At 38.8% G+C, this 8749-nt stretch overlaps 1 pseudogene; it reads right to left on the reverse strand.

The window, feature by feature from the left end:
- Positions 1-7272: 7272 nt before the first annotated feature.
- On the reverse strand, positions 7273-8425 carry LOC115255926 (uncharacterized; annotated as a pseudogene).
- Between the last annotated feature and the right edge of the window lie 324 nt (positions 8426-8749).

Below are 8749 nucleotides of genomic sequence, written 5' to 3' on the forward strand. Positions count from 1 at the left end.
CCACCGTCGTGGAAGAGCGCAAGTACACATCCACCGTGGTCCAGCTCTTCTCGATCCTGCTACCCTGTTGGATCGCATGCGCCGTATTTCTGCAACAACAACAAAAAGAAGACACCGAGACAAGCTAGCGCACAGTTGGGTTGTTTCCAAACCGACACAGGCGCGGTTGCTCGTATTTTGCCGCTGCTCGCTTGCTTGCCATGCCGTGCACGACCTACTGGGGTCAGTTTTTTTCGGCGGGGTATTTAACATTAACTAACAAAACAAGGATGATTTCTTATTTCACTGCACTTTTGACTATAAAAACGATAACAGTTATTTTATGTAATAAATTGCAAAATGATATTTTTTGTAATTACGTTGCGAAAAGTCTTACTTTTCGATCGGTGGAAGTGCAGTGAAGAGGGCCCATATAGCCGAGGCGGTAAACGCACGGGTATTCAGCATGACCATGCTGAGGGTGACGGGTTCGATTCCCGGTCGGTCCAGGATCTTTTCGTAAAGGAAATTTCCTTGACTTCCTTGGGCATAGAGTATCTTCGTGCCTGCCACACGATATACACATGCAAAATGGTCATTGGCAGAGGAAGCTCTCAGTTAATAACTGTGGAAGTGCTCATAGAACACTAAGCTGAGAAGCAGGCTTTGTCCCAGTGAGGACGTAACGCCAAGAAGAGGAGAGGAGGAGAGGAAGTGCAGTGAAAAGGCCTACTTTTCCACATTTGAACAACAGTGCCGAAAAGTACTACTTTTCGGCACTTTTAAGTGTGCTGAAAAGTAGTACTTTTCGGCACTGTTGTATGAATGGCCAATTTCATAATTCTTTGACATCCTTTTCCACTGTAAATTAGATGAGTCTGCCTGAATTGTATTTCTTTTAAGCTCAGACACGTCCTGCAGTTCATTTATGGTGTTATTTCTTGTAAAACTTGAAAGCAAAGTGCCAGACCGAACTGGCCGGAAGCTTGAAAATTTGTGACAGTCATCACGGTCTATCCTGGTCTGTCGGCCTACTGAAACTTTACAACCTAATGCACGTGGAAGGCCGCTTGCCTGTTTTATGTATCATAATGTGTTTGGTTAGCAAGTAAAGTTGGTAATCGGTAGGTGTTTTTCGTAATTACAAAAAACTTTGTATGCAACTCGTTGCAAAACTTGATTTTTTGAGCACTCGTTGTATTTATCCAACTCGGCAAGCCTCGTTGGATAAATGTACAACTCGTGCTGAAAAATCATCATTTTGCAACTTGTTGCATAAATAACTATTTTGCAACTAGTTGCGTACCGTAATCAGGTTTACTTGATCAGCGGAGTGAAGTTGATCACTATGAGATCCACGTCCTTCAACCGCTGAGGACACTACAGTTCTGATCAATGAAAAAAGTATCGACGTAATTCGATTGTTTGAATATATTTGAAGAATTCTTGAAGATTTTTCTGCTATTTGTTTCAGATTTTACCTAAGAATACCGACTTTTTTGGATGTGTTTTGAAACTTGGTAAAACGACTGTCTTTAAAAAAAATCGCTTCTCATCAACGCCTTGTACCTATATCAGAAGACTCACAAAACACTTTTATGATTCATTATGCCTACCATTAATGAAGCAATTCAATATCGTTTAAATGAAGCAATTCAAAGATTGTATAACATGAAATAGGGTATCGGGATGCTTCGTTGGCATAGTCCCCTTGTTCGGCCTATCTCAATGTAAACCAAAAACTCAAACAAACACGCATAACTGGATATCGGAAAAGCTATGCGCCGTAGAACTGTAACATTTCGATTCAATTTTAGCACTTTGGAGTATTAAAATTGAATGAAAATGTCACTTTGTTTAGCTTTTGTATACGCCATGATTCTTCGGCTTAGTGGGTAGTCTATACGCATGATCATAAATGGCATGATTCTGGAACATTTCGAACTTACTTTTCAATAACTGAACATTTGATGCGAAGGTCAAAGACGCTATTTTGAACTTGTGTATTTGTTTTCAACGAATAATAACTATTTTACAAATTGTATGTGAGCCGAATATTGAGGACATTTTTTTCACTATGTACCCAAATCTTGGCCCATGAGTAAAGTGACATCAAAAACAGCGATAAAAAGACGTCAACAACATTTCTTGCGTAAGAAGAAAAAAAAAAACAGGAAGAAAGATTATGTGTGCGGTGACTGTAAAAATATAACACAATAATAGGGTTGTGTTGTTTTCGTAACTATATTATGAAAGACCTTTAGTTAAAGTGATTTATTTATAATTTTTGGAAAATCTGGCTCCGAAAATATAATTTAAAAGAAAGATTGGTGAACAAACAGAGATAATACTTCAGCAGAAATATTGAAAAAATGAGATAATTAGTGGCTCCAGTGCATGGATAGCAATAGGCCAACGTTGTATCCACTAATAGGCCAATTTTTATACCATAGACCAACGTTGCATACCATCGCATCGAATCTTTTAAGCTTAATTAAGTAAATTTTTGAATATTTACGTAAGTTTACTTCCAATTGGTGAAACATGCATTGCCTAGAGCATGGTTTCCCAAACTGTGGGTCGCGACCCCCTAGGGGGGTCGCCGGCCTTCATCCAGGGGGTCGCGAGGGATAGTAAAATATTTTACTGTAACATACAGCAAATGAGGGAATTTCTATGGGGGGTCGCGAAAGCTACGCCTGCTGGCAAAAGGGGGTCGCGCGACCTGAAAGTTTGGGAACCTATGGCCTAGAGTGTGTAATAGGGTCAACATATTATTTCTAGTGCTATTAATTCATGAGTTATGGTCAAAATTGTCAAGGCGGCTTGCAAATTAGGCCAAGGAATGGTACATATACCCTAGTAAGACAATATTACTGTGATAGTTGAAGATGTTTTACTTTTGTATTATTTGATTTACACTTTGTATACTTCCCCTATTCGCATAACAGTCCCATGTTTGCTGGGTTTCCTATTCACATGAGACTGTTGTGCCAATGGGGGCAGTATAGTCCGTTACTTCAGGTAGGGGGATTAGGGGCGTAATGGACACCCTAAGCAAATGAGTACGTTAGTCTGTATAACAGACAAAAACTTAACATATTATCAATTCGCTTACAACTTTAACTTATTTTCTACGTATTTCAATCATTTACAGCAAATGGAATGTCATTATTGTAAAGAAATAATGAATTGTAAACCGAGTGTTTTTCTGGGGCTGGAAGGAAAGGTACGGGGCGGAATGGACACCCATCGGGGCATAATGAACACCTCTGCATATTCTATGCTGTATCTTTGATAACATCGACCAGATAATTAATTTGCCTACGGAGATCAATACCTAAGATATAATACTCCATCTTGGTCGAGTTTACATAACATCAAAGTTAATTAACACTCGCGGCCCCGTGATCGAAAATCAGTTGTAACTAAATCTTCAAATGACTATAATCTCAGCGATGGTTCAACCGATTTTCATTTTTTTTATGAATCTCTTGTCCGAATCCTAAAGTTTCAGGTAATTGAACATAAATCATTCTAGAGATATTCAAGTTTCCTATAGAAAAGTGCAACCAATACAAATTTTTATTCGACGTGTTTATTTGGTTGTAAACGTTTCAAATATTGATTTTAGTACATATAAGATAACTGAATGCACATCGTAAGTCCAAAGAAAAAAATGATCGCTACCAGCACAATGACTAGTTGCAATTAAATTTTCAATTGGCTATATCTCAGCAATGACTCAATCGATTTTCAAAATTATTTTACCAATCTCTTGTCCGTATCTTAAAGATTCAGAAAATTTAATAGAAATTATTTTAGGAGTGTTCAAATTTCCTTTAGAACAGTACAATCTCTACTAATTTTATTCGATACTAGCTGTCCCGGCAGACGTTGTACTGCCTGTAGAATCGCGTCGTTTCGGATCGTAATGGGATACGCACGAACGTCTGGTCTCGGTGGTAGACAAAGGAACAATGTTCTTTATTCTTTTATGGACGTCCACTCGCACATTCAAGTAGGGGAGCTCAAGTGCATCTTATTTTAGAGGTGCTTCTAAATATTATTTAAACCAACGTATCTATCAAAGTAAGGACAGATACTACATCCCTCTCCTACTTAAAGCTAGTTAACGTTATCAATATTGAAGTCCTTCAAATACGATGGCTGCTGAACCCTTCTTTTTGGACGGCACCTTATTCCGTACCTTGTGGAAGTAACGGATTGTTTCCCCTGATTTTCTTCGGCTTTCGCAGTTTCTTGTTCCTCGCCTGGGGCGTGTTGTGGACCTGAACGCATCGATTCCTCGACGACTTCCTCACCTTCCGTTTCCTCCTCTGCTGTTCCGGAGCCTTCCTTATATGAAATTATCTTTTTTAAGTGAGCCACATTGCGATGAATGATTTTTTCGGTTTCCTTCGACTTCAAAGTTATATCTGAACAATTCCGCTCAACGACAGAATACTCTTCGGGATCAAATGTCGTTGGAAATTTGTTTTCCTTTTGTATGCGTTTCGAAACAACTATATCTCCTTCAGAAATATCATTCGCCTTCGCTCCACGCCGATTGTCTGTGTATTCCGCACCTCTCATCTTCCTTACATGATCTCGATCACGAATCTCTTTCAAGATGTTCGATCCTTTCATCAGTAGGCCAGGTAGCTTATCTTTCAGCTGTCTTCCGAACATTAAGATTGAAGGCGCAATGCACTACACTGCCCAGTACTGCCATTTTGTTGTGATAGTTTGACAACTGATGTGGGGTCATTGCAGCACCGCACTCTTAAATTAGTTTTAGTGCGTTCGTTTCGAATGTCTTCCCCGCTCATAACAATTTCAGTAATTTTACAATTGTTCTTGTTTTAAGTTGATTTTCGTAACTTTTTGTACATATAAACACAGCCACTACGAATACGAATCCAACCATGCAAGAGTCATGCTGATCGGTCCACCCGTTCTTGAGTTTTGTTGCCTCAAAGGGACTTCAAACTCATTTTTATATATATAGATGCTCATTTGATTGTGAACGTTCAACATAAAGCCTGTATCCGCAATAATCGGGACACAGAAGAACGGCAGTAACTCTGTACTGAATCGATAAAAATTGGCCAAAACTTAACTTAGAACTCTTCAATGTATGTTTATTATTTGTGCAAATTTTCATAAAAATCGATGATACTTATAGAGACACTTTCTTGTAAAATTTCATCAACTTTTATCAATTGGATTGGTAGTTACTGCTGTTGATAGGGGTGAGTGTTAGTGAACATGTTTCATGTTTTTCATGTGCGATATTTGCCCATTCATAACTTTTGAATGTCTCAGCCAATTTTCATGAAATTTTCACAGAAGGTAGTTGATTATGTGCTAGGATAGCAACACGGAAAAACAAGACAGCAAGCTGTGAAATTAGACAGAGAAGTTGCAGGTAACACATCCTATCCTAGATTATGTGTGTATTATGCCTGCAAAATTTGATAATTATTGGTAAAGTACTTTCAACAATATAATCGAAACAATAAGGGGTGCTGACTAATTGTTGTCTGAGGGGCTAAAATCACGTTCAGCCCCATTATATGTTTCGACTATAAAATTGTTGATAGTGCATCGATTTTTTTGAAATTTTGTCTGTGCAAGTAAAGTAGATTGAGAGGTTTGTGTTCAAAATTTCAGCCACTTCCTTTATCAAATTCAAAAGTTACAGCGTTGACAAGCTAAACCAGGGGCTGTACAAAATTCAATTGCTCGCGTTCTACTGTTTCATTGCTACAACACAAGGTACTTCACCGATTCACATGCAATTTTGCAGGTGAAATGAACGCATCTTAAAATATTATAAGGCAAAATTTGAGCAATTTTAATGAATCTATTGCAGAGTTACAGCCATATTTCTGTGTCCCGATTATTGCGGATACAGGCTTTAAGCCAAGAAGAATTAAAATTGAATGAAAGATGACAAAGATATCAACAAATCACTTTTCCATGTTTTACGAAAGTGACCCCAAACTTTTGGCCGATACAGCATTTTGAGGGGTGACCCCAAACTTTTGGTCGATGACATCAAGGATTAATTTACTTAATAACTTGTTTTCTAGATTTTTTAGCTAAGTTCTGTTAAAAGCAGTTGAAAGCTAATAGAAAATGGGTCATATTACCGCTCTCATCTTAAAATTTGGTCGACCCAACTTCCAGCGACACTGCCGTAAGTTTATATTCATTTTTTAGAAAATTTGGCAACTTTGGATTAAGTTTACATACAAATTTTTTTTGAAAAAGTTTATTTTAAATCATGTTCAAAGTTTCTTTGACTTATTATCTTTTGAATGAAACCTAGGGTTTTGAAATCGGACGCAAATTGGCGGAGATATGGGTCTAAAAAAATGACATGTTTTTGAAGGGGTGACCCCAAACTTTTGAACGGGAGTGTACATACAAACTTCAATCTTTTATTCATGCTTGAAGATTAGATATTGGTTCATTAAAATTCAAGAAATTTCATATCACATTATTGTTTTAACCCTTATGTGGCCGACAGGGTACCCGGGTACCCAGCACCCATTTAAAATACACGGTGTAGAAAAAGCAAAAAGTTTGTCAGACACATAACGGTTAATCAAAGGTATTGCTTCTTACGTTCTTCGTTAGACTTATCGACAAATCTGCCTACATGTCAAAAAGATTCCCACATCACAAACTGACAGTTTGGTTGACAGTTTTATTGACAGCTGATCTCTACGAATCAAAACAACGTCGAATGTTGAATCATATCTTTTTGTAGGTTTTTCTAATTCTAGTGATTTGCGTAAAACTTGAGACCAATTTAACGACTTTTGTTGCTTTGCATAACTAGGATGGCTGCAATAATTCAAGCAGTGAAACAACGCCGTGCATCATCCAGCACAGTGTATGATGCGCTGTATGGATATTACTTCTTGGGCCTCTCGCGTAACAATCTTGCTTCTATCTACGGAAAACATTAGCCGATCGTAAAAGGAAAAATGCAGCAAGAGTACAAAGAAAATGATACCCGTGATATGAAGTTGTTTGTTGCAGAAGTCATGAATGGTTTTCATTTATACCAAATGGACAATTTATTTCGGAAATGCGGATATATTAACGGTGGGAAGTTTGACCCAACTGCTGCTTCGCCGGAGAACATAATCGACCTGGGCTTTGAAGAAAACTCTCAAAAGAAAAGTGCGATTTGAATGAAACAATCAACTATAACTGTATTTATTTAACAAATCATAATACATGAACTAACTAAAAACTGAATGCTGTCACAACTCTCTACATATGATCCATATCCTCCATTTCAGCTGTTTTGGATTTCAATTCCTGTCCCAACTGGTCTTCCTGAACCTTTTCCGCAGTTTGCATGGCATTAATCATTGAATCACTCAACCTATCTCGTAATTCAAGAGCCTCCAGTCGAGATTTAAACATTTTTAATGAAGCGCTCAAGTTCTCAACATTTGCTTCCACTACATCAAACACTTGTCGCAATGCAATAAACCTCTTCGTGGTAACTGCTATTAACGCTATGTGCTACTGTCAGTTCTCTTTGGATTGTATTCACATGTCGCCCATCCTTTGACAATAGATGAGCAAGATGCTGCGGAGGGTGGTCTATGAGTGATTATCTGAGGAGTGCTGGTCCGTTGAGTATTGAATTCGCCCAAAATGACCACGCCATGCCGTGCGCATCCAGATGATTACCATGTGTTGATCTGAGATCGTCTGCCAATTCGATTACAGCTTGTGTTGTAGCAGCACCGTTCAGATGGATCGATTAAACTCTCCTTCACCGTATTTCGATTACTGACGGAAAACGAATAAACGTGTAGGAGAACTGTGACTTCTTTGTTCCGCCAGCTTTGCAACAGGTTGCTGCTCTTGCGTACTTTGTACAATACGTAGTGCCGGCGTCCTGACTGAAACAACACAAACCTATCGAAATCCTCTTCAGACGGCGTTCCGCTTTTGCCCCACACTGGGTAGGTTATTCCGTCCTCTTTTGCACTGAAGATGACCTCTCGATCAGGTGCTACTTTGCCAGATTCCATATCTTGTGAATGAAGCTTTTGGTGCTATGGGAAGAAATCTCCCAGCGAGCAATGAACGAGCCAGACGACTGACCCTTGAACTGGCACTTGTAGGCCAGAAGAACACATCCGAAAATATCATTCTCGGAACGGTTGGATTCCGAGCCGTCGTCGGGAACACTACTTTGCCGAAATTTGTGGGAGTTGCTCGTGCCGCTCGCATTTCTCGCCTCTGTCAGAGAATCGTTCAGGGGGTCCTCCGGTAGCTGCGTACTCCATGCATTCGGTAATTCATCCTCGTCCCGGTACTCCGCTTCTGGTACAGCTGCATCGTTATCTGCTTCTTCCTCGTCGTTCGTAATTTCGGGAACTTTCTTTTCTGTTAAATTAAAATCAGATATTAGCAATTTACAGTCCAATTACTTTCCTTATTGATCAGATTTACCCAATAAATGTAGAACAACCGTAGCCTTTACGCTCGCATTAAACTAGAAAATCAACAACGAGAGGCAAAATTTCCCGAACGAATCAAAACAAGCTAATGTCAAATTAGAGGTACAGTGAAGTCCACAAAAATAAACTGAAGTTAAATAATTATTTTTCAAACCATTTTATGATCATTTTGAAACATTAAAAAAAGAACTTGAATTTTCATTTAGCCCTTACGAGCAACCCTACTTGTTCAACACACCCTGCCATCTAGTGGTAGCTTCTAACAATCA

This window comes from Aedes albopictus, chromosome 2 (genome assembly GCF_035046485.1).
Source record: "Aedes albopictus strain Foshan chromosome 2, AalbF5, whole genome shotgun sequence".
Taxonomy (NCBI): Eukaryota; Metazoa; Arthropoda; class Insecta; order Diptera; family Culicidae; genus Aedes; species Aedes albopictus.